Here is a 27969-nt window from a genome sequence, read left to right as displayed (position 1 = left end):
TACACCCTACAAAGAGACAGTAAAGAGACGATTGCCTACGCTCTCGCTTACAAATGGGACACTAAAGTGACGACTGTCTTCATTCTCGATTACAAAGAGTTTATTTGTGACGAAAGACCAAAAAAATACGAATTGGAGTCAGCCGGTTGGTAAGATCCCAGCAGTTCGACAAAGTGTCAATGCATATGAAAAATACAGTAATTTCCACTAATAGTTATATACCTGGATGATCGTAATTCGTATGTTTTGGGTCATTCGTCACGAATGTACCCTTTGTAATCGAGAATGAAGACAGTCGTCACTTTAGTGTCCTCTTTGTAAGCGGGAGCGGAGACAGTCGTCTCTTTACTGTCCTCAAGTAAACTAGAGATTATACTCTTGAAAGTAGTTTTTTTTTGTATTTCCATCCCATCACCATCAGATTTACTGAAATTTATATCTTTCGGGTCAATCGTCACATTATTGTCCCATAGTATTCTAGAGTGTAGACACTTGAAATTTTTAAATTTTAGTTCCATTAATATCTTACCACCTGGCTGACTCCAATTCGTATGATTTTGGTCTTGCGTCACAAATAAACTCTTTGTAAACGAGAATAAAGACAGTCGTCACTTTAGTGTCCCCTTTGTAAGCAAGATCGGAGGCAATCGTCTCTTTACAATCTCTTTGTAGGGTGTAGGGTGACGATTGGCTTCCTTGTAAGACAAGCCCATATTAAAATGGTTGGTCACCTGGGTAGTCAGGTGGCTAGGGGCCACCACAAGTGGTAGGTTAAGTTGTCAGTTCGGAACTGTCCCGTCGAACTGCTGGGATATTAATGGAACTAAAATTTAAAAATTTCAAGTGTCTACTCCCTAGAATACTATGGGACAATAATGTGACGAATGACACGAAAGATATAAATTTGAGTCAACCAGAAGGTGGCATATTAGTAGAAAGTAATAAACATTTCTTCAAAAGATGGGTAAAATAATTACTTTCGGAAGTACAACAAAAATCTTTAGGTTACTTGAGGATAGTAAAGAGACGACTGTCTCCGCTCCCGCTTACAAAGAGGGCACTAAAGTGAGGACTGTCTTCATTCTCGATTACAAAGGGTACATTCGTGACGAATGACCCAAAACATACGAATTACGATCATACAGGTGGTTAACTATTAGTGGAAATTACTGTCTTTTTCGTATGCATTGACTCTTTGTCGAACTGCTGGGATTTGATTTATAAAATTATGTGGAATCACTCTTTCAAAATTTAATAAATAACTCGATGCAACAAGTAAGCAATCATTAATAAACAAATCATTTAATACTCCAATTAAATACAAACAAACACAGTTAAAAAATAAAGAAAACACTAAAAAAACAAAAATTAAACGACGTGATAAAAAACCCTATAGAAGAAAAGGTTGCAAATGTCAGACTCAAATTATCTTTTAAATACTAAAAAAAATTGCAATAAAAAACAAACACTTTCTCTTGCGAATTTGCAGCTGTTTTTGTTGTTTTTCAAAATTAGCTTTTAAGTTATTTGATTGTAATTGAGTTGTAATTGAGTTCACATACTCAATTATTTGATAAAATTTGAAGTAATAAATAAATTGTTATACCCTACACCACTTTAGTGGGGAGGGTATATTGGGTTTGTGCTGATGTTTATAACGCACAATAATATTGGTCCTATACCCACCTTAAAGTATACCAATCGGCTTAGAATCATTTTCTGAGTTGATTTAGCGATGTCCGTCCGTCCGTCCGTCCATGTAAACCTTGTAATCAAACTACAGGTCGCAATTTTTAAGATAATTCAATGAAATTTGGTACATGATCTTATATTGTCCCAGGGACGAAGCCTATTGAAAATGGTTAAGATCGGTCTATTATTTCACCTAGCCCCCATACAACTGAACCCCCGAATAGGGCTTGTAAACTTCGTAATCAAACTACAGATCGCAATTTTGGATATAATTCAATGAAACTTGGCACATGATCTTTTATGGTATTGAAAATGGTTAACATCGGTCCATTATTTCACCTAGCCCCCATACAACTGAACCCCTCGAATAGGGCTTTTAAAACTTGTAATCAAACTACAGGTCGCAATTTTGAAGATAATTCAATAAAATTTGGCACTCGATCTTCTATTGTACCAGAGACGAAGCCTGTTGCAAATGGTTTACATCGGTCCATTATTTAACCTAGCCCCCATACAACTGAACCCGCCGAATAGGGCATTTAAGTCCATAATTGTGTTTAATACACTCGTATCTGGACAAAAACCTGCCAAACCAAGTTTTATACTAGCCTTGATGACTTAGAAATGATAAAGTTTAATAATTGCTTAAATTTTATATTTAACCTTAAATATATTTCTTTTTACAGACATCGAATATGTGAAATAACATATTTACTCTCCCTTGGAATAAGCCGTGGCGTGGCGTGAGGGCTTAAGTACTTCTTAACTTTTAAAATATTTAATTAAAAACTTAGAAGGAAACTAATTATTCCGCGAAATACACTGTGGTGTAGGGTATTATATGGTCGGGCTTGACCGACTATAACATTCTTACTTTTTTGTACTTGTAATCATACGAGCAATAAATTCCAAAATAGAGAAACAAAAACTACAACAATTGTTTATTAATGGTATAACAAATAATCACAACAACAAGAAACACATGCAACAAAACTATAAATTAAATACTTTGTATCGCGAAATACAACAACATCATTGAAGGAGGTAGGCATAATTTGAGTGAGTGTACTTTTAAGTTTAACACTCGTTAACAGGTGTAATCGATTATGTGCAGTAACATATCGTTTATATACTTCAATTTGGTCATAACTCATTATATACCATAAAATATTCACCAGATAATATTTAAAAATGTTGATTTTTTTGCTTTATTATAGCATAAATATGTAAAAGGTGTCGAGCAAATAATACTTCGATATTGTACACTGAGAATTCTCAAATATTGTTCGTTGAACTTTACATTTAAGTCATAATTTATATATTTTTTTTTATTTTCTGTACTATATTAATCCTAAAGTGTATATTAGTAAAAAATTATGATGTATTCTTGAGGTGATGACATCTTGAAGAAGAAAATATATTAGGGTAGAAATACAATATTGCGGCTGCGGATACGGATATTTTTTTATATTGAGTTTTGAAAACATAAATCGTTGAAGAAATGCGCACCATTTAGAGTTGCTGTGCCATTCATACTTTTAATGAACAAAAACCATGTGGTGAATAAATAAACTATAAAATACAAAAACAAAAAACAATAAAATGGCTACAAAATCCACAACCGTAGCCGCACTCCATTTAATTTACATTTTCTCTGGGAAGCAGAAAACGCAACCGCATCCGCAGGTTTGTATTTCTACTCTTAGATTTTAGATTTCAATGACTAGTCTGATCGGAATATATTTTTAGAAGGACGTAGCCGAGGAGTATTTCAGTTGGGTACCATCGACATGTAAAATGTTGAATTGGCTGCCATTTTTATCTTTTCAATGCGATATTAAAGATTTTTATAGATTTGCTTGTAATTGCTATTTACCTCTCATAATTTCCGAGTTATAGGCATTCGAAGTTGACAAAAATGGTATTTTTGAAAATTTAACTTTAAGCTATGAAAATACTTTGGAGATAAATAGCAATCACATAAAGGCTTCCATAACTGCTTTCATTGTGGCCCAAAGTTGAAATTATTATAGAAAATAAGTTGAATTTAAGAGGGCGTAAGATCGAGATATTCAATAAATAGGATATATTTTTTACAACAAGATATTTCTCATAAAGATGTCTTTCATACAATAGTTATATTTTTTTGTTATGGTAATTTAGTGATCTAACTAAAGCAAAAAATCCATTTGGTTAAAAATTTCATCCTATATTTGGAAAAGAAAATAATATATATATTATTTATTTTTCTCGTGTTTAGTAGATTAAAAAGCATCGATTGAGTGGTATTCCTACATGAACTTCTTAAAATGGCAGATCCCCGGGACACTCTAGTATACATATGGATATCGTAAAAACTGACAATTTTATAGCATCAATAGTTATACCCTACACTACTTTACTGGGGAGGGTATATTGGGTTTGTGCTGATGTTTGTAACATACAAAAATATTCGTCCTATTCCCACCTTAAAGTATACCAATCAGCTTAGAATCATTTTCTCAGTCGATTAAGCTATGTCGGTCCGTCCGTCCATCCGTCTGGCTGGCTGTCCATGTAAACCTTGTGCGCAAGGTACAGACCGCAATTTTCAAGATAATTGTATGAAATTTGGCACACGCGCTTCTTTTGGCCTGTTGAAAATGGTTAAAATCGGTCCATTATTTCGACTAGCCCCCATACAACCGTATCCCCCAAATAGGGCCTTTTGACTTATAATTAATTTAAATGATCTATTTTGTTAACAAAAGTCGACAAAACTTAGTTTTATAGAACTGATTTTAATAATGATCGGGCTTCATTTGACCCTATCCCCCATACAAACTTCCCTTCAGAAAATGACTTAAAGTTCAAAATTCACTTACAAATACTAATAACACTTTTAAATTCTACATAGAAGAAGACTTAACTCCCTCTACCAACATTTTTAAGAATAGGGCCATATTTTGCCCTACTCCCCTTTGAGCCCTCTTGAAAAAATCTCTTTTTTTACCAAAAAAGTAAAAATATTCCGAAATGAAGTTAAAAAAACAAACCAAATGCTTTATTTCTTTAAATAATCCCTATTTTTAACATACATACTGACTGGTGTAGCGTATCATATGATCGGCTACGCCCGACCATACATTCATACTTGTTTTCATTTAGTTAAGTTTTTGGTCATTCTGTGATTTTATCAAAGGTGTTGCTACGCCTTTTTGCATTTCAGTTGACGATATTTAGTTTAGATAAAGTAATCGAAAATATCTGATTTTTTTGTTGTTGTGTTACGATTTGAGTGTGTTTTTTCATAATAAGCTGCATAAATAATTTATTTAGTCATTTCAGATAGATTCATTATTTAATTGAATTCCAATAATTGCATGCGCGTAGCCGTAATTGTTTTTTTACTCTACATATACTTTTGAATGTTTATAGGCCAAGAGTGGTGCGTTTCATAAGTCACTTAAGTTTGTTAAATAGGTACTCATGGTTGCTTCAAATCCGAAGAACTACACCTACACCTTATTTTCACTGAAAAAGATATTAATAATGTTAATAGTTGTTTATTTAAAATTTTTGCATTAAAAATTCCTAGTTCAACATTATGTCTATACAATATATAAATACATACATATATCACACGATTAATTTATGCAGATTCAACGATATGTATTAACTTTTACAACTTTTAACATACTTCACCATGATGCTTAATTCGTTTTGTTTCTACGTATGTAGTTTAATTTTTTTTAATTGTGCCCATCACTGAGTATCTTTAGAGAAACGTATTACATTCCTTTCAAAGTATTCGCTATAAAAAATAACACTATTGTTTTGTTCAAAATCAAATAGTCGTACTAAAAAATGATTAATTAATCATATTGTAACTTATGTTCACTACTTCAGATTTTTTAGTTGTAACTAAACGAAAGTGAGATCTTAAAGACATTTTGACAAAATGTTATTTAATGATATACAGATTATAAATAGTCAAAACAATTCGTTCATTAACGAATTTTGATAAAAATAGTAAATATGTATCATAATGACAAAAGATTACGATAACAAATAAGAAAATTAAATATAGTCTTTGATAAATGTTTAGGTGCCTTATAATTATAAAATACCTTAAGAAAAGGTGAAAAATTATTTTAAGTGGGTAATTATGTAAATTATATTAATTAGTATTATACCAATGCAAAAATTGCAAAAAAAAAAATAAGTTTGTCGTAACACCAATTAATATTCATAGACCCAGCATAGTATATATTTTGGGTTCTTGTAAAATTCTGAGTCGATTTAACTACATGTGCCTGCCTGTGTAGAACACGTTCATGTTAAAATAACTTACAGGATATCAACCAAATTCAACGAAAATGTTTTTTGTTGTCCTAAGCAGTTTGAATAATCAGTTCACGACATAAAAAGTTATGAGTAACAATTTCAGAATACTTTGCAAATATAGAAAAACCTTGGTGAACTCGGCTATTAGACCTATTAAATGCGAAAAATTAAAGTGGCTTTTAGATGAAATAATAACATTATCAAACTGAATTTCATTTGGACTTACAAAAAATGTTTACCACATAACAATATAACTGTTCTTTAGGACATTTAATTACCTACAGAATTTTTCATATTTCAAAAACTTTTTCAAAAACGCATTTTTCCAGAGAGCTATAAATTGATGTTTTTTGGTATAATTTGGACATCGAAAATCAAGTTTTTGTAAAAATTTTATTTAAATATAATAATTTTTCATTCTAAACAAAGTTTACTGTTGATTTCAAGATTGTGTGTACACTTAAAAAATCACTTATGAAAAAATAGACTAAAAACCTATGTGAACGAATTTTTTCAGTGTAAGATAAACTTTGGCATCAATTCTCAAAATTAAAATCCATAAGAATTATTTAAATCGGTCCAGCCGTTTGGCTGTAATTAATTATGCCTAAGAAAGGGTAAAATTTCCTATAGTGCACTGGTAGGGGAATACCATTTTAAAATATATATTTTTTTTATTTTCCTCGTGTTCAGTACGTTATTACGCTTTATAAAGAATTTATCACATTGAAACAAAGTGACATAAAAACCTTTTTTTTAAACCTTGACACCGAGTAATGAAAATTATATACTAGGACATTTCGAAACGAGTTATTCACATATTGTTACATTTAAAATTACTTTCATCATTGTAAAGATTTATTAAACTGACCGATATTGATTAAAAGTAGTATGTAAACAACTTTACATACATAGTTACTTTCACTATAAAACGCAGACTAATGTCCAATCATTATTTTCATCATCATATTCATCATTAAAAATTTTATACAGCCAGACCACTACCATAATAATTTATCACCACTTAATTTACATGATCAATTTCTATCAACGGATGCTAAACTAAACTTAACTAAACATTTTAATGCCGACATAATTATAAGATTAAAAGCATAGTAAAACCGTTAATGTATACAAAAGGCACGAGTGGTGAGTAAAAATAAAATAATTAAATTTAAATTTAATTAAAAAAACTTGAGCGACAACTATAAATCAAAACGAAATATACTACACATCATGGCTCATACATTACTACATATTATTATATTATACTATTCACATTTTTTTATGAGTATCTTGATGAAGTTGTAAATTTTTGAAAACAAATGCACTTCTTTAACAGAAGTTTAAAGCTATAAATTCATAGCATTTGTGACATTATAATGAATGCATTTAAATTTGGTATTCAGTGGAATTAATTATGAATGAAGGATTAAGCACATACATATATACAGCTGTGTTCAAAAAAATAGGAGTGTGACTGAAAAATAATTATGCAGCTTAATTTAAAAAGGCAGGATTTAAAGAAATTAAATATTATTTCACGATATTTATTTGTTAAGTGTTTAAAATACAAAACAAATGACATTTTGTAAATAGGTTCAGTAGTTCTCTTGGTATTCACTTTCGTAGAAATCCATATCCGATTACGACTGTTCAAAAAAAATAGGAGTACCGTATATTATATACGGTACTCCTATTCGTAGTAAATATTAAAATTGTGATATACAACTGTTATATTTAGATGATTTTGAACTCAGTTCACAATTATTTCATTTAAAATCCTGAAAGAAAATGTCAGAATTGACGAAACTAAAATATGTTCAAATATCTTGAAAATTATAAAAATATCGCGAATAAAATATGAAAATTCTCATGGTAATCTCATTAAAAGACTTTTTGAATACTTTAATTTTTAATGCATGAATACGACAACAAATTATATTTTTAAATCTAAATGAATTCAGAAAATATATTGAAAGTCCATTAATCGAAAAATTTTAAGCTCTAATTAACTTTCAAGTAAGTTTTATAATAGGAATGATTCATGATGGGTATGACATGTATGACATTTTTCGTATATATTAGGCATGGATTTTTTTAGTGTAGCTATACTAGTATTTTCAAGCAAGCAATGAGCGTTATTCATTTTCTGGAGGAGACCTTATATGGAGCTAGGATCAAATATGGACCGATCCTCATAAAATATTATAGAGAGATTTGGAGTCGTACAAAACATCTTATATGCTATAAAAATATAGTCTTAAAGCGAAGTTGTGTAAAACATTTATCGTGCAAAACGAGGAATAGTGTTATAAATACGATTTAAGTTAAATGGCAACGAATAGGCTGTGTAAGTTAATCATATAGTCAATATCTTTATGATATCTAAAAAAAGATCTCTTATTTTAAGGGACTGACATTTTTATGTGTACAAACACAAGAAACATTTAAAATCACATGTAATTATTGTAAAATATGAATAAAAATATTAACAATAAATGGAAAAATAAAACAGGTCATATTATTTGTTACGGTTGAAATTGTAGGAAAATATCCAAAGGTACAAGTGAGTACTCGTACCTGTTTTCAAAAATTGTTCAATTGTATGAAGACGAATAAGTTTTTGTTAAACATTAGTTAATTATGTTATATATCTTGTTTTTATGTCTTTTTCTTTTCATTATTACTTTAACAAAAATGCGAGCACATTCATATAAATAAAATAAAAATATTATGTCATTTTCATCACTGAGCAACAATTTTAACAATTTAACAAAAGTACGTGTGGATAATTAATTGTTGTTTTGGTTTACTATTTGTAACAAATTGTTTGTCAAAATGTATAAACTTTTTTTTTTGCAAAAGTTATTCATGTATAAAATTATGCAACATGAGAAAACCAAAAAAAAAAAATAGTTGGAATTTTTTAAATGAGAGATTTTAATTACAATTTAATAATCGCATTTAAAAGAAAGATGCGTTTAGCTTACGTTAATGTTGTGTAATAAAAAATCAGAATTTTTATAATGGAAATTAAATATCATGTAAGACAAAAGTACATAGTAAAAATTTTATGTACAATAATGATCTTAAACTCTTTTATTGTGTTGCTGTATATTTGCACTTAATTTTTTTTCTTTTGTTAATTATTTATTATGTAAATGGAAATAATTTCTTTTAGTTTTTTATTTTATTTTTTGCATAACATATAAATACGACTGCACGTTTTTATGCCCAAAATATTAGTATTTACTAAAAACATTATATTATTATTATTCAGTTCCTTTTTTCAGTCAAAATTATACAAACATGAGTTCCTCTTTAATGATTTTTCATATTCATGGGTTTTGTACATATAGTTAGATAGATGCATACATGTAGTAAAAGAAGATCTTTGTATCTTACAAATTTATATACATATGTTTTTATACAAACGAGTATATTCACAGGTATGTTCAATTATTATGTTACGTTTTTTGAACTCGAAATAGATACATAAGAAATCATTAAACCATAACACTCTGTCTTCAAAATTAATTAATGATGTTTTACAGACAAGTGGGTAAACAAAGGTATTTTCATCGAGACTTTTAGTTACAGGCTCTATTGAAAATTTCTAAACAATAAGTTAAATTATATAATGATTTGTATAATTATTTTTTATCCTCCCATCAAAACACATTGCGTCAATGTTGATTTTCTCATTTTGTTTAATAAATTAAAAGATAATATAAACTACAGCTCTGCCGATCAAGAACTGCAAGACTTTGAAACTTTCTGACTCCGGCGGATAGAGCTGAAAATTTTTGTGTGTCTACAATCCCATAGTACTAACCTTGGTGTAAACATAATCCAAATCGGATTATATCGATGTTTGGTCACTTAAAACGAAATTCCCCATATGTATATCATATGAAGCTGATTGTTGTTTCTTTTTTTAAGTCTACATGCTAAATTTATAAACTTCACATACGATTGTTTTGAGTTTTTGCCAATTTTTCTCTTATTTAAGGACTAGTTGTTGATTTTAAGTAGAAAACTTCTCGAAAGTTCGTCTAACGGTCTTTAGGAAATTTATTTTAACAAACAAACGGACATGGCTTAATAAACTTCGCTGTCTATAGGGATCCAGAATATACATTGATACTTTATATAGCTGAATATAAAAATACTAGCATACCCTGGGTGCTTCGCTACCCTAACTTAAATACATACATACTATTATAGAAAATTTAAATTGATAAAATATTTGTTTAATGTTTCAGTTTTATACTTTCAATATTATAGAAAATTTAGAAAGTACTATTTGAAAAAAGTACTATATAATACCTTTAATAGATTATCATTTAATAAAAAATTGTATGTTTCTATGTTCAATATTATATACAATTCAAAAAATATAATTTTAATGAATGAAAAAGTCCCAAAAGTTCCTTTCAGTAGATTCTTCACTAAGGTCGCTACATTTTAAATTTTATTTTCAATATCTATGTTCAATATCGAAATATATTAAAAAGTACCATAGGAAAAACGAAAAAGTACAAAACTCTCTCAATAAACTCTCATTTAAAAAGGGCCGTGTGTTCTGGTTAACCATTATAAAGAATCATTTAAAGAATATAAAAGTACCAAATAGTTCCCACATACACAATATTATTCAGTCAAGACCACGTATGTTAAAATAAATGTTCCTAGGTTGAATATTTTAGAAAATTAAAAAAGTACCATTTATGAAATAAAAATTTTAGTACTTTTTCTTCTCTCTTAAATAATCTTATTCAATTAGGACCATGAATGTTTAATAATCATGTGTTTTGAATTCATATTAAAGAACATACAAAGAGTGTCATTTGAAGAAAGAAAAAGTGGAATAAATTTTACGTAAGTGGAAAGTACTAATAAAGAATACAATTTTCCCCCTTTCGCTTAGGAATATACTTTTTTATTGTATACAAAATATTCTGTATTTAAATCTATATATTACAGGTAAAACTCAAACAATTTAAATCTGCATTCATTTGTTCCAGAAAAAAAGTGATTTTAAAAAGTACCAAACAATTTACTCGAATTTGGTTTTATATAGGCCTTAGTACTCGAATTTCAAAATAATATACCAACAGCTTATTTTGTGTGAGTAAATAAACTACTTTTTAAAATTTTAAAAAAATTGGCCCAATGTGTTTGAATAAAATTAAATTTCCCGTTATTTCCCTTTTTGGTACTTTTTTCCCCAGTGAAATGCAAACATTTTATTAAAAAAACTGCATTTTAAAAAAGTACGAAACAGGTGTCTCATTATTTTGGGAGATGTTACCGAAATATTTATAAACATTTTATTGTGTTAATTAGTTCAAAAGTTAAAAAGGTCCAAAAAAGTTGTGTAAGATAATTAAGAAAACCTATTTCACCCGTTTTTTGCCTTTTTACCCGTAAATGTACAGATTTCTAAAAATTCCTCCTTAGTGGATCTACATAACCAAAAAACATGTACTGTCAAAATTTCATGATTCTAGGTTCAGCCGTTTGGACTGTGCGATGATGAATCATTCAGTAACGCTATTCTTTTATATATATATAGAAGATTACATGTTTGAATTATATTTGAAAAATAATTCTAACTTTACTTCTGTAAGAAGAAACATAAAGTTACTTTGCTATTGTAGGCCAATACAGGCTGTCAACATATTTTACTAACCCCCTGTATTATTTTCGTATTACGCATGAGTACCGCATTAAAAACGAAACTTGAACAATTTTGTGAAATCTTTCTTTTTTATTTTAAATTGTTTTTTCTACTTTTTTCCTATTCATTCAATGTTGCTGTTTTTAAGATGGTGCATTTAGTTTTTTTTCATAATAAAATCTCTAGGCAAATTAACTTTAATGTGAAGTTAATATAGTATTAAAAAAATTCAACAGATAACCTGAAATATAATGTATTTATTGTTTTTTCTCACTTTTAGAAATCTTCATTGTTTAAATTTACACTTTAATGCGGTGTTAATGAAATAAGTAGTGAAAAACTTAAACAAAAAGTTTTAGTCAATTTACCTTTTTTATATAATTACAAATTGCTTAAAATAAAAATTGTTTTTATTCATCTTTTAAGAGGATTTTAAGTGTTCATTAACACTAACAACGAACTACTTGGGTGTTAAATTATTAAAATTTCCTAATTTCCGGATTTGTCAGATAAGTTTTTGCAAAAGAAACATTAAATATAAAAAAATATCGGAAACAAAAGATTATAGAATTTTCTTGCGGAAGAAATTTAAAATTAATGAAGCTCTTTTGTAGGTTTTTTGTTGGGAAAATGTTTAAATCACCTAAATACATTTTACAACATTTCTGTCTACTTATCTAAATTTATATGCAGTAGCAGTACAAATGTTAATTGTTTTATTTCATTTATCATTTATATTTTTTTGTTATTGCTCAGATTGTTATGGTGGCTTAAGGTAAATTAGCACCTTAATACGTTGGTCTCATGACCCTCATTACATCAGTTGAGGGAAAAACGATGTCAAGTTCATTGTTTTTGTGAAATAAATAAAATAAAATAAAATTGTTTAGTCAAGCAATAAAAAAATGAAATATTTGAGACTAACAATAATACATAGTAATAACAATAGCATTGAAAAATAATGACCTAAATCTTTTTAAATAGAAAATAATATTCTTTTATAGCTTTTGAAAGTCTATTTTATACAAATTTTTAAGAATGCTATAGAAAGAAATCATGTGACTTACATAAACAATTCTAGTTTTGTATCATAATAATAGACGGCTGGTTACAACGTTGAACTTATAGTTATATATACATACTACCTATACCCAGTATGCTTTGAAGATTCTAGTTATCCAGATAATAAATTTTTTACACACGTAACTTGCTACGCAAGTTATTGAAAGTTATTGAATTTTCCAAACGTTTATTAAGATTTTGGTTGGTTTATCACTTCACGTGAACTGTCAAGTAGAATCGAAGAGACTCCGTTTTGACCGGACCACTTCACTCGTCAGATGTATTATTTATAGTATTAGATCTAGCCTGTAGCTGTGAGAAATCTGAGGATATCATCAATGGATGACAGTTTATTCCTTTTCCCTGTCTTTGCAACTGCGACAGTGATTCGATGGGATTCCCACCTGAGGCACTGGTTAAGGAGCGCACAACAGGCCCGATAGAGGCCTAGGTGTATTTCTTCGGATTTGATATATATATGAACATCCTCATTTCAAACTAACTTACTAACCGTTATAGTTGTAGATTTAAGAACAGCTATCTTTGTTAGTATTGCCAAATTTTCATTCAAAAACATAAACAATACCCTCCACTACCATCAGTGGTGATAGAGGGTATATATAAGTTTATCATTCCGTGTATAACACCAAGAAATATTCATCTGAGACCCAACAAAGTAATGTAAAACAACCTCGAAAAAATAAGCATTTTTTACACATTCTGATGTAACTTTGCAAGGTAATTCCATGAAAATCACCATTAATTCGTTTCAATACAAGAGCCTGATCCCTGCTGAAAATTGTCAGCATCGGTCCACAATTTCATATACCTCCCATACAAAAGTACTTATACCTGGAAAATGGGTTTTTTGTTTCACTTCACAAAATTTTACAAATTAAAATCTTATGTCAATAGAATTCATTTAGAGGAAAATTTTTTTGGATGGGTCCATAATTGGACATAGCTCCCATACAAGGTCCCCTCCCGAAAATCACTTAAATGCACATAATTCATTACGAAATTAAGATATCTATATAAAAATATAAACATAATACATATACATAATACATAATAATACATAGTACAAGTATTGCTCTCATATAAGGAAATATTACTATGAAATTTTTTTCCGATCGGTCCATAATTGGTCATGGCTCCCATATAAGGTCCCTTCACGAAAATAACTTAAACGCGCATAACTCATTGCTAAATTGAGATATTCATATAAAATTGGTCATAGCTTCCATACAAAGTCCCCTCCCGAAAATAACTTAAATGCGCATATCTCATTACAAAATTAAGATATCCATATAAAATTTAGTTAAAGTTTTGCTCATATGCAAAAAAATGTTGCAGTGAAATTTTTTTCCTATAGGTCCATAATTGGTCATAGCTCCCATACAAGGGCCCTCCCAATAATCAATTAAACGCGCGTAACGCAATACTAAATTAAGAAATCCATTTAAAATTGGGTAAAAGTATTGCTCATATGGACGAAAATATTACTGTAAAATTTTTTTCCGATCGGTCCTTAATTGGTCATAGCTCCCATACATGGTTCCCTTCCGAAAATCACTTAAACGCGCATAACTCATCACTTAATTAAGATATCGACATAAAATTGGATAAAAGTATTACTCATATGCATATAAATATTACAGTGAAAGGTTTTTTCGATCGGTCCATAATTGGTCATAGCTTCCATACATGGTTCCCTTCCGAAAATCACTTAAACGCGCATAACTCATTACTAAACTAAGATATCCATACACAATTTGGTACAAGTATTGCATATATACACAGAAATATTACTGAGAATTTTTTTCCGATCAGTTCATAACTGGTCATAGCTCCCATATAAGGTTCCCTCCCGAAAGTCGCTTAAACGTACATAACTCATTAAAAAATATTTATATCCATACATTTAGCAAAAATATTGCTCTTATATACATAAATTCCACTATAAAATTGTTTTACGATCGGTCCATATTTCCTCATAGCTCTCATACCAGGTCCCCTTCAGAAAATCACTTAAATTCACATTATTCAACACGAAATAATTATATAGATACATAATTTTAAAAATTGTATCTTTATATACATAATTAGACATAGCTCCCATACAAAGTCCTTTTACGAAAATGTCTTGAAAGCACATTTCTCATTACCAAATAAGGCTATTGAAAGATTTTTTCACGATCGGTTCATTACATGGTCCCTTCAGAAAATCACTTGAACACACATTACTTGTTACTAAATTACAAAATTTGACTGAAATATAGATTTTATGTACAGAAATGTAGCTTAAAGAATCTTTTACGATCGGTCAATAATAGATCATTTCTCCAATACTAGGTCCAGCCGCTAAAAACGCTTTAATTGTATTTAACTAGTTCCATTATCAATTTGGGTAGAACAAAATTATATATGTATTTTGAAAATCATTAAATCTTTCACATACACGCATACATGCAAATTACTAAATATCGCTAAGCGCTATAAAAATGTAATGTTCAATAAATCTTGGAATTGTAATAGATTTAAATCTTGGGATTTAAGACATGAGAAAACTCATTTCTATAATTACTTGATAAAATAGAAATGTATTAATATAAAAGTAGCTGGTATTTAAGATTCGGCCCAGACGAATATAGCACTCTAACTTGTTTTAAATACTTTTGTAAAATAAAAAATTTAAAAAAATTAAATAAACGTTAAAACAATAATAATATCAATATTAATTTAAAAAAACACAAAACATAACATAAAAAAAGTTGTACATGCACATTACGATTATTAGCTATTTAAATTAAAATTATTATTCGCTATTTAAATTAAGTTAATAAAACTCATGACGATGCTAAAATTATTTTTGAAAAATTTGAGGATTATATATAAGGTGTTTATACTTATAAACAGTTTGATAAAAGTTCTCACACAAACTAAATATGGAAATATTGTAAGATTGACATCAAATGTTTTGTCTTGCTTAGTGTAAGATAAAATTTTGTTAATGGGGCTTATCCGTATAGTTTTGTTAAAAGATGTACATATGTATACATTTAATTTTAGCAATGTGACTTAAAGCTGCTTAAGTTGCAAATATAAGTTGCCTGAAAAGAATCTTCGTAGAGTTAGGCCTAAAAAAATTCACAGATACTAAACAAGTATGAATGTATAGTCGGGCGTAGCCGACCATATGATACCCTACACCTGTCAGTATGTATGTTAAAAATGGGGATTATTTAAAAAATAAAGCATTTGGTTTGTTTTTTTTAACTTTATTTCGGAGTATTTATACCCTACACCACTTTAGTGGGGAGGGTATATTGGGTTTGTGCTGATGTTTGTAACATAAATTATTCGTCCAATCGTCCAGACGGACGGACGGATGGTCATAGCTTAATCGACTCAGAAAATAATTCTAAGCCGATTGGTATACTTTAAGGTTGGTATTGGACGAATATTTTTCTATGTTACAAACATCAGCACAAACCCAATATACCCTCCCCACTAAAGTGGTGTAGGGTATAAAAATAGTTGAGATGAAAAGTAAATATATACGCACATAATATAATTTTTGCGAAAATAAAATATATTTGATAACAATATATTCATAACAATTTATCACAAATTTTTACGACAATTCATCATATAAAATTTTTTCAATAAACCTTTGATAAATTATTATGTATAAGGCAGAAAAACTTTATTTTTTATTAAATTGGCTATATATATTTAATACAATTATTAATACCTGGCAAACTTGAGTAGCAAGTAATTTCCTACGAACTGCCTAAGTGCGTGACAGGTTTTATAGATCACAAATTGGATCAGCATTTATAAACAAGACAACTTGGACATCAATCAACCAATTTTTCAATTTAGAAATAAATATAACATAAAACTAAAAGAAAAAGGCAGAAAATGTTCATTGTATCCAGTTCTAAAGGTGGGTCACTGCAACATACACACGCACAATGCAAAACAGAGCATTTTTTGCTGTGCAAAAAATTATTTTGCTATGAATTTCAAAAAGCTTAGGATAGGAGAGGATGGACAGACAAAGCTCCACATACCGAATCAATAATTAACGGCTTTAGAAACTGTTACACTTGAATTACAAGTTTTCAATAATATGCTGCTGCTGTTGTTTTGTACCAGTATTTAAACTGGTATCGGAGTTGATGTTGGCTTCTATTTCTCCTTTAGCTTTTTTCATTTATAAAGAATTGGATTTAGAGCAATTTTTATTAGATTTGTTTTCTTGCATATAAATAGACATACATCTGTGTACTTCAAAGATTCATACTGACTTGTAGATTTCCTGTTGTACAGTAACTGTTTGTTGCATGGATATGGATTGGATTATTGTATTCCAAGAGAACTCTGCAACAGTTTCTTATTAACCTATTTAATGTTGGTTTATTGTAATATTATTTTTTCCTGTATAAACGTATACATTTATATAACTAGATACCTATCTGTGTATATACATTTGGTTTATTCTGACCAAAGTTTATGACTATACGAATTTATATTAAATATTTTACTCACTGTAACTGTAGTTTTTTTGTTGTAGCAACATTAACTTTCACCTCTAATAAATAAAAAAAATATTTTTTTTTAACAAATAAAAAAGAAAAGTTATGTTTCTTCCCACCTATTTGCACTCAATTCCTTATGTTGGGTACGGAAAAAATATTTTGTGTTATATTCTAAATAAATTTGCTTAGTTTTATAAATGAGCTAATTTGTAAACTTAAATAGAAACTAACATAATTATGCTACAACTACAAGTCAAAATTTTCAAAAATGGTAATAAGCAGGGCAAGGATTTTCATGCACTAAAAAATTAAAAGTAAGCGCTTATAATATGCTCTTTAAATAGGAAAATATGCACTAAAATGTGAAAAATATGCAAAACATATTTTTTTTGGAAGGTACATATTAATAGATATTCAGATTTTAAATTTTTGACAACAAATATACAGATTTTTAAGGATTGCTTAATACCACTTTAAAGGAACCACGACCATGAGAATAACAAATATAAAAGTGGAAAGATTTCCTAAAAAATTTGGTGAAATAATTTATTTTTGTATAAATTATATTTCTTCCGAATTTTATGGTTTGGTAATGTTTTTTTGTGAATTATGGACGTGAGAGAGATGTAAGAACAAAATTTTATAATGTTATCTTTTTATATAGACAAACAGAAATTGATACTCAACCGATACTTTAAGGACTAATATTTTGGGCACAAACTGAAAATACCTTCCGCACTATTGTGGTTTTTAAAACTAAATAAAACTATGTAAAAGTGTATTTTATAGAAGCTAGTATGTTGTTATTAATCGAAATTAGTTGATATTTATTTAAAAAAATCTAAAGGTGGTATTAGACGACATTTATTTTACATATGTACTGTCACTTTTTTTATCCATATGTAATTCATATGTATGTCAAAATTGTTATTTTACATACGCTTCATAATTTCACACTTGCCTGTGTTTTTCCATATGACATAACCTATAAATATAATCAAATATGTAAAATACATGTCGTCTAATAGCACCTTTAACACAGAGAAAACAAAACAATTTGTTTTAAAAAATATGCAAAATATGCTATAAAAATGTTGGAAATGTGCAAAATATATGCAATTTAAAGCAAAATATGTAATTTATGCATATATAACAAAATATGCAACAACAAATCGATGTCATTTTGTAGCAAAGTCTTTGATTCGAAAAGAAAACTAGTTAAAAGTAATTTTGAGTTACTGACTAAAAACATGCATTTGCATAGAAATCCTTGCCCTGGTAATAAGTTATTTTCTTGACATAATTCTTGTAGATTTTGTGCAGCCTTGCGCAGGCCGAAAAAATATCAAATATAATTCTTTAGAGCAATACAAATCAACGACCAACAAGAACTGAAATACTCATTGCCAAAAGGAATTGGAAAACATTTATCTCCAGGAAATCTCAAGGTAACACACACGAAGAAATCGCACATAAAATACATGGGCATACCAACTTTCCATTTTTCTCATTTTCCCTTTGCTCCTTATAGAAATCATAGGACATACAAATAAATTAAACGTAATTGGTTAGGTTAATATGGTACGTGAAACAAGTGGTCTGAATCGTAGGTCTCGTTAAGATATCGTTTTGTGGTTGTACCAATTATTCTTAAACCACGATAAATGCTGGCCAATGTTCAGTTTTTACAGCTTTGAAATTTCTAAGTCTAGTCTATCGCAAATCGTGTTTTTTTTTCAAGTCGATGATAGATTAAATCTTTATCGAGGTTATTTGAAAAAACTTATTATTTCATCAAAAACTTATTTTATCAGCAAAAGAGGGAGGTTTTAAGCTTTTTCTATTTTACGCTCTATTATAGGTATGTAAATGGATATTAGCGTCCAATGCCCTATAATTCTGCTTTGTAGCTATTTAATGGTTATTACATCTACCTGGATTAGCTGTATCGATCTAGTAGCCTGGTTTACAGTTTTTGTAAATGTTTTCATTCTTTATTTGTAAGTAGTTATTTAAGTCTTTATTAGAGCATGATATTTGACTCCCATGTCCTTACAATCTTAAAATATTAAGTTAAAGTGCTAACAAAGAAATAGTGAAAAGCGACTTTATACTTTTCAATGTATGTTTTTGCTTGTTATATGTATTATTGTTAAAACAGTATACAAACAGAAGGATACAAATTGATTTGAGCCGATTTGTGAAATTTAAAAACCATTGCAATAAGAATAAGCAACTTAAGAAAAGTCTTTTTCTCTTAACAATAATGCAATTTTATTTCGAGTTTGCATTGTATATCAATTCAATGTTTCCTTAGTATCATAATTTTTTTCTAATGTATTTATATGGTGTTTATCATTATTATCCATGACCTAAAAATTCATCAACCATGTTCCCAAAACCTCTAACAAAGAATATTCACTGGTTAGTACAAACTACATACATATATTGACCAGAGAAAACGGTACATCATGGATGAAAGTTGTTTTTCTTAATTTTCGTATTCAAATTCATAATTGAAGTGGCTGAGTAAGTGGTTGGTTATAAAATAAATAACATTTATTCTTTTGTTTTATTTTTCACTTTTTTCCATACGCTAGCCAAAATGATAAATACAGACAAACATTTATTTATGAGTACAACTACATGTATCCATATTTTGATTGTGTTTATTAACATTAGGTGAATTATTGTTATAAATATGCATATCTAAATACATATTTGTTTGTAAAGAGATACATAAACTCATATGAAATTATTTTTACGTGTCGCTTTCTGAAATGAAGGTGATGTTCGTTTTTAAACAATAAATCTATTTAATAAAATTTAAATGGTAATTTTCAGTAAAATTATTATTTTGAAAGCAACTTAAACAAAACCATATGAGTGAGGGATGATATGAAAGTTCTTTCGTAGTAATTAAAAAATTTCTTGCTTTTTGTATAAATTTAATTTCATAAAAACTGAGAAAGTCTTAAGTTTAAAGCGTTAAATGGCAAGTTACGTTTATTTTTATTCGCAGGTGCTTTCTTTCATTTAAGTTTTTTGATATGTATGTTAAGTAGGCTTTTTTTGTTACTTCAAACAAAGTTCATGTACCCAGTAGATGGTTACGGATTTTTGAACATTTCAAATGAACAAATGCGAAACAATATTTATTGTTGCATATAAGTACATATGTATGTATGCATACGTACATATTTATTTTTTGCACTTACCGACGTCATGGCGTGTTATTATAAGTTATAATATATTTATAAACATTCATAAAAGACTAAATTAAAAAATATATATTTTTAATAGGGATTAAAAGGCCTCATCCAAGGGTGTATTAGTCATAAACAATATTCTCCTCATAATTGTCTTATTTTGAAAAATATATAATTATTGCGTTTTTCATTAAAATAAACAATAAGAAATTATAGTGATTTAGTTTTCATAATATAGTTAAGCCGTTTATCGTTGAAATAATTTTGGAAATTTAAGTGAAATTTTAAAGGAGGCTTTTTATAGGGGCTAGGATCAAATGAGGCTCTATAATTAGGCTAGTAAAAACTTAAAAGCTCTATTCGGCGGGTTCAGTTGTATGGGGGCTAGGTGAAATAATGGACCGATCTTAACGATTTTCAATATACTTCATCCACGGAATCATAAAAGCATAACTAGGGGGTTCATATATTTATTCATATATTTATCACTAATTTGGAGTTAATTGATAAATACGTGTAATTTATTTATTTATATTATTTGAGTCAACTTATTTGTTTTCTATAATACTACAATTTCACTTCCTAATAACTTCCAAAAAAAGAACACAAAAATTACTTCCTGAGAATGACTTCAGATATAGTGTATTTGGAATCAAATAAAAAAGACATCCTTCCTTTGACAAGCCTGAGTTCAAATCATCTTCTGGTCTTTTTTGGTACTTCCATGGAGTAAATTCTAGTTCTTTTTCGCTTCTTTGGAAGTTCCTTTTTACTGCAATATAATTGTATATTTCATTTTTTTTATATTATACTTGTACCTTACACTAGTTTAGTTGGGAGGGTATATTGGGTTTGTGCTGATGTTTGTAACGCACAATAATATTGGTCCTATACCCACCTTAAAGTATACCACTCGATTCAGAATCCTTTTCTGAGTTATTTGCTTACTTGGATTTAAAAAAATATATAAAAAAACACAAAATACTATGTTTCATCTCTAAAACTATGAAAATAAATTTTAAATTGTTTAATTTATTGATGGTTCTGATGATTTAAACATTCAAAAATATTGGTTCTATACCCACCATAAATTAGTTTTTAATCTTCTTCATGTGTGTGTCCACTTAACGAAATTTTTGCACACACATCTCTCATCCTAGTCCCCATACAATATATCCATCAGAAAATGGATATAACATTCATAATTTACTTAAATTACGATAAAATTCGAAATAAATATAAGTAAATAAAAAAATCCTCTCTCTCTAAATTTTATAAAGATCGGACAATTTTTGACTCAAACAAATTGTAATTGCACATTTTTCACATTTTAAGTTAATATTACCCCATTTTATGGTGCATTTTTTGATTTTTTTAGTCCATCAAAATCCTTTACTTGGTTGTTATAAATAAAATAAACAAATACCTAATTTAATAGAATTATGCTTATTTTTTAAATAACAGTTCACTTCACTCTATTGATATTTCATTTTGAACACATAAAAATATTAAATATTAATTCATACAAATTACCTGTAGTGTATAGTTTTAAAATTTTTAGCTTTGTAATGCTTAATCCATTAATATGTTTTAGACGGTTATTAAATATTTCATTATCCACATTGTCCACAAAATTTAAAGTTTTTTATTAAATTTGAAAATTCTTTTATTAAATGAAATAAATGTATATTTATTAATTATATTTTTTAGAAATTACAATCCCAATGATAACATATTTTTTTAATTGTATCGTATTACAATAATTAATCCACTGACAACATAAGGAGAGTTGACCAACCGAACCGTTTGAAATCAATATTGCAACTATGAAAATGGAAAATCATTTACGTTTTACGAAGCGACTTAAAAGAAAATTTCAAATTGCTGCTACACATGATTGCAACAACATTCACTGTCAATGTGGCTTTAGCACAGAACAAGTAGTTTTTTTTTCTACCATTTGTGGCAAAAACATCTAGACAAACAAGAGAAAAACAATGTCATCCATTCAACCCCATGTATTAATATGTATTATAAGAGTGTGTACGTAGCTACATATTGTATATGTAACTCGTCTTTGAGAATTTTACTTTAGTGATCGGGTTAATAAAGACTAGAACTCCTCTCAGTTGACTTGGTCAGATAAAAATGATATTGAGGTTAAAAAAGTGTATGCTTTCGACACAAAAAAAAAAAAATAAATGACTTTAAGAAAAGAAATATACAATAAATGATCTTAAGTAACAACTGTCTACATAAAAAATGGCAAAGAAATTCATAAAATAACCATTAAATCATACAATTGTAATTACAAATTCAAATTGATCATGTTTTATTACACAATTGACGACAATTGGACATTATTGTTGACTACTATCAATGTTTTTTATCCAATACTAAAACAATTAGCAAAATTACATAAAAAAAAATTATTGATTATGACCACTAACCGTAAATTATACCATTTTTTTTGCAGAAATTTTCTTTCATTGTTTTTTCTACACTTTTTTTTCGAAAAATTAACCTAAAACTGCATATTTGATCGAGTGAGTGTCTTGTTGTCTACCTTGGCAATGCAGCTTGTAAGATAAAAAAATATAAATTGTGCTAAATTTGCATCCACAACATAGATATTGTTTTAGTGCTACTATTTGACCATCATCCAGTTTTTCCACTGACACACTTTACTTTTTTCACGTTTTACATTTTGCGGTCAAAATACAGTTTAATAAAAACTTGTTTAAACTCAACGTTTCTAACCCAACGATTGAATCCACTACCACTAGGTGAAAATGTGTCAATGTGCGTTAATTCAATAAATTTAAAGTTTTTTTCTTTATCATTTTGTATTTTTAGGAATATAAATTTTGTGCATGCTGGTTTACAAAAGTGGCGAATGTTTTCAATTATTTGTTTGTTTTAATAAGTCGGCAAAGTTTATTATAAAAAAATGTATTAATCAAAAATGAAATAGCAGGGGGTTCTCAAATGTTTTTGGAAGATTAATGTGAATAATGTAAGTAACTGTTAAATGTAAATTAAAGTATTAGTTCAACAAATTTATGTATATAACACGTAAAAATGTCGATTATTGACGAGATCTATATATGTAGGTGCTTGAATCAATTACGAATCAATACTCACGTTTTAAAACTCATTAAATCCAGGATTGAACATGTATTAATTAGCCTATAATTATATATATAAAACTACGGAATAGCAATTCAGCCAAATTCTAATAAAAATAATATATCTGTGGACACGGTTGTCAGATTTTACAAATTTGGCACTTTTACAACCACATTAATCAAATATTTGTGATATTAAGTTCTAATTTTGGTTACAGTTAGCACGCAAATGGTCAAACATTCAAAAAAAAAAATATATATAACGATAAGACTGCAGCCGTGCCCATTTCTGACAATTATACATTGAATAAAAATTTAATGTTTGGACGCGCATATCTCAAAACATATGCTATAGATTTTGAAATTGTATATATTAAAAAAAACAATTTCATAAAAATTAATATCAGTTTAATAAAAAAGGAAAAATTTCAATACAAAAATTTAATAAAACCCATTTTCGTTTTTTAACATATTTTAAGCTCCAAATTTCATTGAATTATCTCAAAAATTGTGACCTGTAGTTTGATTACACGGTTTACAAGCCCTATTCGGGGTACAGTTTTATGGGGGCTATGTGAAATAATGGACCGATCTTAACTATTTTCAATAGGCTTCATCCCTGGGACAACAGAAGATCATGTACCAAATTTCATTGAATTATCTTCAAAATTGCGACCTGTAGTTTGATTACAAGGTTTACATCTACGGACGGACGGACATAGCTAAGTCGACTCAGAAATGATTGGACAGCCAGCCAGCCAGCCGGACAGACGGACGGACGGACATGTCTTAATCGACTCAGAAAATGATTCTGAGTCGATCGGTATACTTTAAGGTGGGTATTGGACCAATATTTTTGTATGTTACAAACATCAGCACGAACGTATAATACCCTCCCCACTATAGTGGTGTAGGGTATAATAAATGGCTTAAGTATATCTGAGCAAGGTACAATTCAACTTAAATGCATTATTATGAGAACTAAATCACATTTTATTCGTATACAGGTGTATGATATTATATTATTACTTTAATTAATTAATTGTGTTTTTGCAAAAAAATTTTTATATTGTAAGTTTTCCACATATCAACCAAAATAAATTGCTAATGTCCTATTTTTTTAGAAATAGGTCAATAGTGTTTTCAGTAAAAAATGGTCAATTGCATCTTTCTGGTTTTATAGTGACAGAGTAAAAGAAAAAATTTATAAGAAGCTGTTTAAGAGATTGTTAAAACAACCGATCGATGTCTGTGTCTATTATATCAGTCTCTTCTATGAACATTGATTATACAATGAATTTATGGACAAACCATGATGTGTATAATGTATGTGTACTAGGGTGGCCCCGTTTGTATGGGAACAAGTAAGGTACTGATATTCCCACCTTAAATGAAAAAGTTCTTTTTTTTATATTTCTCACTAAGGAATGATATAAAATTTTGATAAATGGTATTTTAGAATGAAGAAATTATTCATTTATGACGGAAACATTTTCAACGTTCATTTTGAGCCCACCCTAATGTGTATGTATGTCTTACAATAGAAGAAATATAAAGAAAAACTAAACCTGAAGAATCGTTGCAGTTGTTGTCATTAACCCAAAAAAGAAAACAGGAATTGAAGCAGACATAAAAGAGGTTCTCTTTTCCTGCATGAATTGAGACTGAAATGTATCCAATTATCCCACAGCTAATGCAACGCCAACAGAATTAATGTTGCAACATAAACAAATTTTTTTATTTCTAATGTTCTCTATGTAGGCCATTTTAAATCGTTATTGGAAAATATTTGGTAGCAAAAAAGAAGGTCAACGCAAATTTGTGCATATGAAAATGAGATCTAAAGCACAAATTTCATGCGTAAATTGTTACAAGAATTTATAAATATTTAAATGTTGTCTTACTTTCTTTACCCTACATTACTTTAATAGGGTGTCGATTGAAAATGGTTGAAATTGGTTCATTCTTTCAAGTAACCCCCATATTACCGCTGTCCCGAAAATAGAACAAATTATAATGTTAAATATACTAGTATCTTTACCAAAATTAACAGAACTTATTGTGCTGTCTTTTGTAATAATCGGTCTCCATACAAACTCTTCCACAGAAGATTGCTTGAATATACTTAATTATTATAAAGCCACTGGTATTACGATGAATGCCTCTGCCAAATTTTATTTAGATCGGAGCTTACTTGACCCCAACCTTCTTTTAGAAAATCTGGTTTTCTTTCAGCAAATCGGATTTAACTTTGAATGAAAGTAAAATTAAACGTAAGTACTTTATTCAATAAGAATATGCTACAAATAGAAGGTCATAGTCTGAGGTAAAAAATATCCACGCTATCTGAAAGTATTATGTTAGTGTATTAAAACTGTCAAACATTTTGCTACATTTACGTCAAATTTATGAAAACTTATTTTTTGTTTAGTTATCTACAGAATATATGTTCAAGGGCTCATTTGACCCGAGCCCCCATAAAATATTCAGAATAAAAAAACAAATTAAATGCTTTTTATTTAAAAATACAAAATATTTTGAACATACTCACTAGTGTATCATATGGTCGGCCATCGCGACAATGCCTTCATTTATATAATTAAAATATATAAACAATATTGTTGTTAAAAAAACATTTAAATGGATACATGGATACAATATTGTATAGTTTGTTAAAAAAAAAATCTATAAAATTTGCAAAATAACTAAAAGTGCATTTTTTTGTAACCGGTTCAACACATTAATAGCCATCGACAGACTCAAAATATTTTAGGAATTATAAATGAAAAATCATATTTCAATTTATTGTCATCTTGTTGTAATAAACACCGAAAGGTAAAATTTCTCAAAAACAGGATAAAACCATCTAGATTTTTTGTCGCAAATATTGCATATCAAGAGATCCGGAGGGAGGAAGTCAATTTTACTAATGTATAGAATGACTAGTTCATATTTAATTGTTGTGTCAATTATAAGTAAAGAAGTGTTGAAACCAAAAATATACAATTTTACAAAATTTCCATTATTTTTCGAAAATGTTCTCTTTAAAATATTTCAAATATTTGTGTTGATAACAAGTAATAGAAGATATGCCACGAGTTTTCCCTACTTAAATGGTGTTAATGCATCTTAGCTTAAAAAACCAATTTAATAACATTATAAAATAACGTATTTATATTTTTTTTATTCTACTCTTTGAACAAAACTTAGAACAAATATTTTTTGTCGACCAAAAACTAGTATCTTAAAAAATCGTTGAAATGTGCAATATATTAGAATTTTTCATAGGTAGGAATTAGTAAGTAAGCAAGTAAGTATGAAATAAACATTGTCTTTTTGTGCAATATTTCAAGAAATAAATAGTTTTTTGTTCTCCTAAAAACTATACTTCATTGATTTAGCACTTTTTGAATATACGGTATCGATATCGTATATTCAAAAAGTGCTAAATCAATGAAGTATAGTTTTTAGAAGAACAGCAATATTTCACGAATTATATAAATAGTTATTTTAGCACTTTTTTAATTTTGTATTTATAGGGTATCGGTATGATAACTTGAAAATCATAGTTCTAACGTTAATATGTAGTTTAAGATATTATAGCTTAGCAGACACTTTTATTTATACATCTTCTTAACTTAAGCTAAGCTATTGACAAGTTATGGGCTTAATTATTTAAATATTCCTTTAATAGTATTAATTTTAAAAAAGTTAAACTTTTAATTTTTTAAACAAATTTTATTTTTATTTATCGCAGTTGTAAAATAATTATATTTCAATATGACATACATCACCTGTCAATTAGAACCATCACCACCATATTTTTCTTTGGCTCAAATCATAAAGCACAAAATTAGATTATTTGACGTTTTTAGCCTCTAAGATAAAACAACAATAGAAAAATGTAAACTTGACGTGAATACATAATCAATGAAAAATAAAACTTATATTATTCAGCTTTATCTCTATAGTGTGGTGCTGTTATCGAAATGACTATAAAAGGTTAAGGATGCAACAGATTTCAGTGTAGTCAGAGTTTTACACTCCATAAATCAACAGTCAAACTAAAAATGTTGTATCCTCAACAAAGAATATTTAACTCAATGTTTTTGGTATTCTTTCTTATTGTGCTTTCAATATTTTGGCTGCCAATCATAACGGCCAGAAATTTAGAAAACTCAAAGAGTGAATTACGCGAAAATAGCATTAGCGGATCTAGTTCTGGTAACGGTAAGATGAGCAGTCAATACAATAACAACCCCGCATCGGCATATTACACAGCCAAACACAACTTACGTTCAATGCTTATGGCGCCCAAG

General features: G+C 28.5%; 1 protein-coding gene across 1 annotated transcript in view; it reads right to left on the bottom strand.

The window, feature by feature from the left end:
* The window catches only part of LOC111682601, a 42299-nt gene extending 19960 nt beyond the window's left edge, over positions 1–22339 (bottom strand). Inside the window, exon 1 of the mRNA XM_046949334.1 lies at positions 22056–22339. The gene's annotated coding sequence lies outside the window, so the exon portion shown is untranslated. The remainder of the gene's footprint in view (positions 1–22055) is intronic.
* Between the last annotated feature and the right edge of the window lie 5630 nt (positions 22340–27969).

The sequence above is a fragment of the Lucilia cuprina genome, chromosome 4, assembly GCF_022045245.1.
Source record: "Lucilia cuprina isolate Lc7/37 chromosome 4, ASM2204524v1, whole genome shotgun sequence".
In the NCBI taxonomy this organism is placed as follows: Eukaryota; Metazoa; Arthropoda; class Insecta; order Diptera; family Calliphoridae; genus Lucilia; species Lucilia cuprina.
This window is presented reverse-complemented; position numbering and strand designations above follow the sequence as displayed.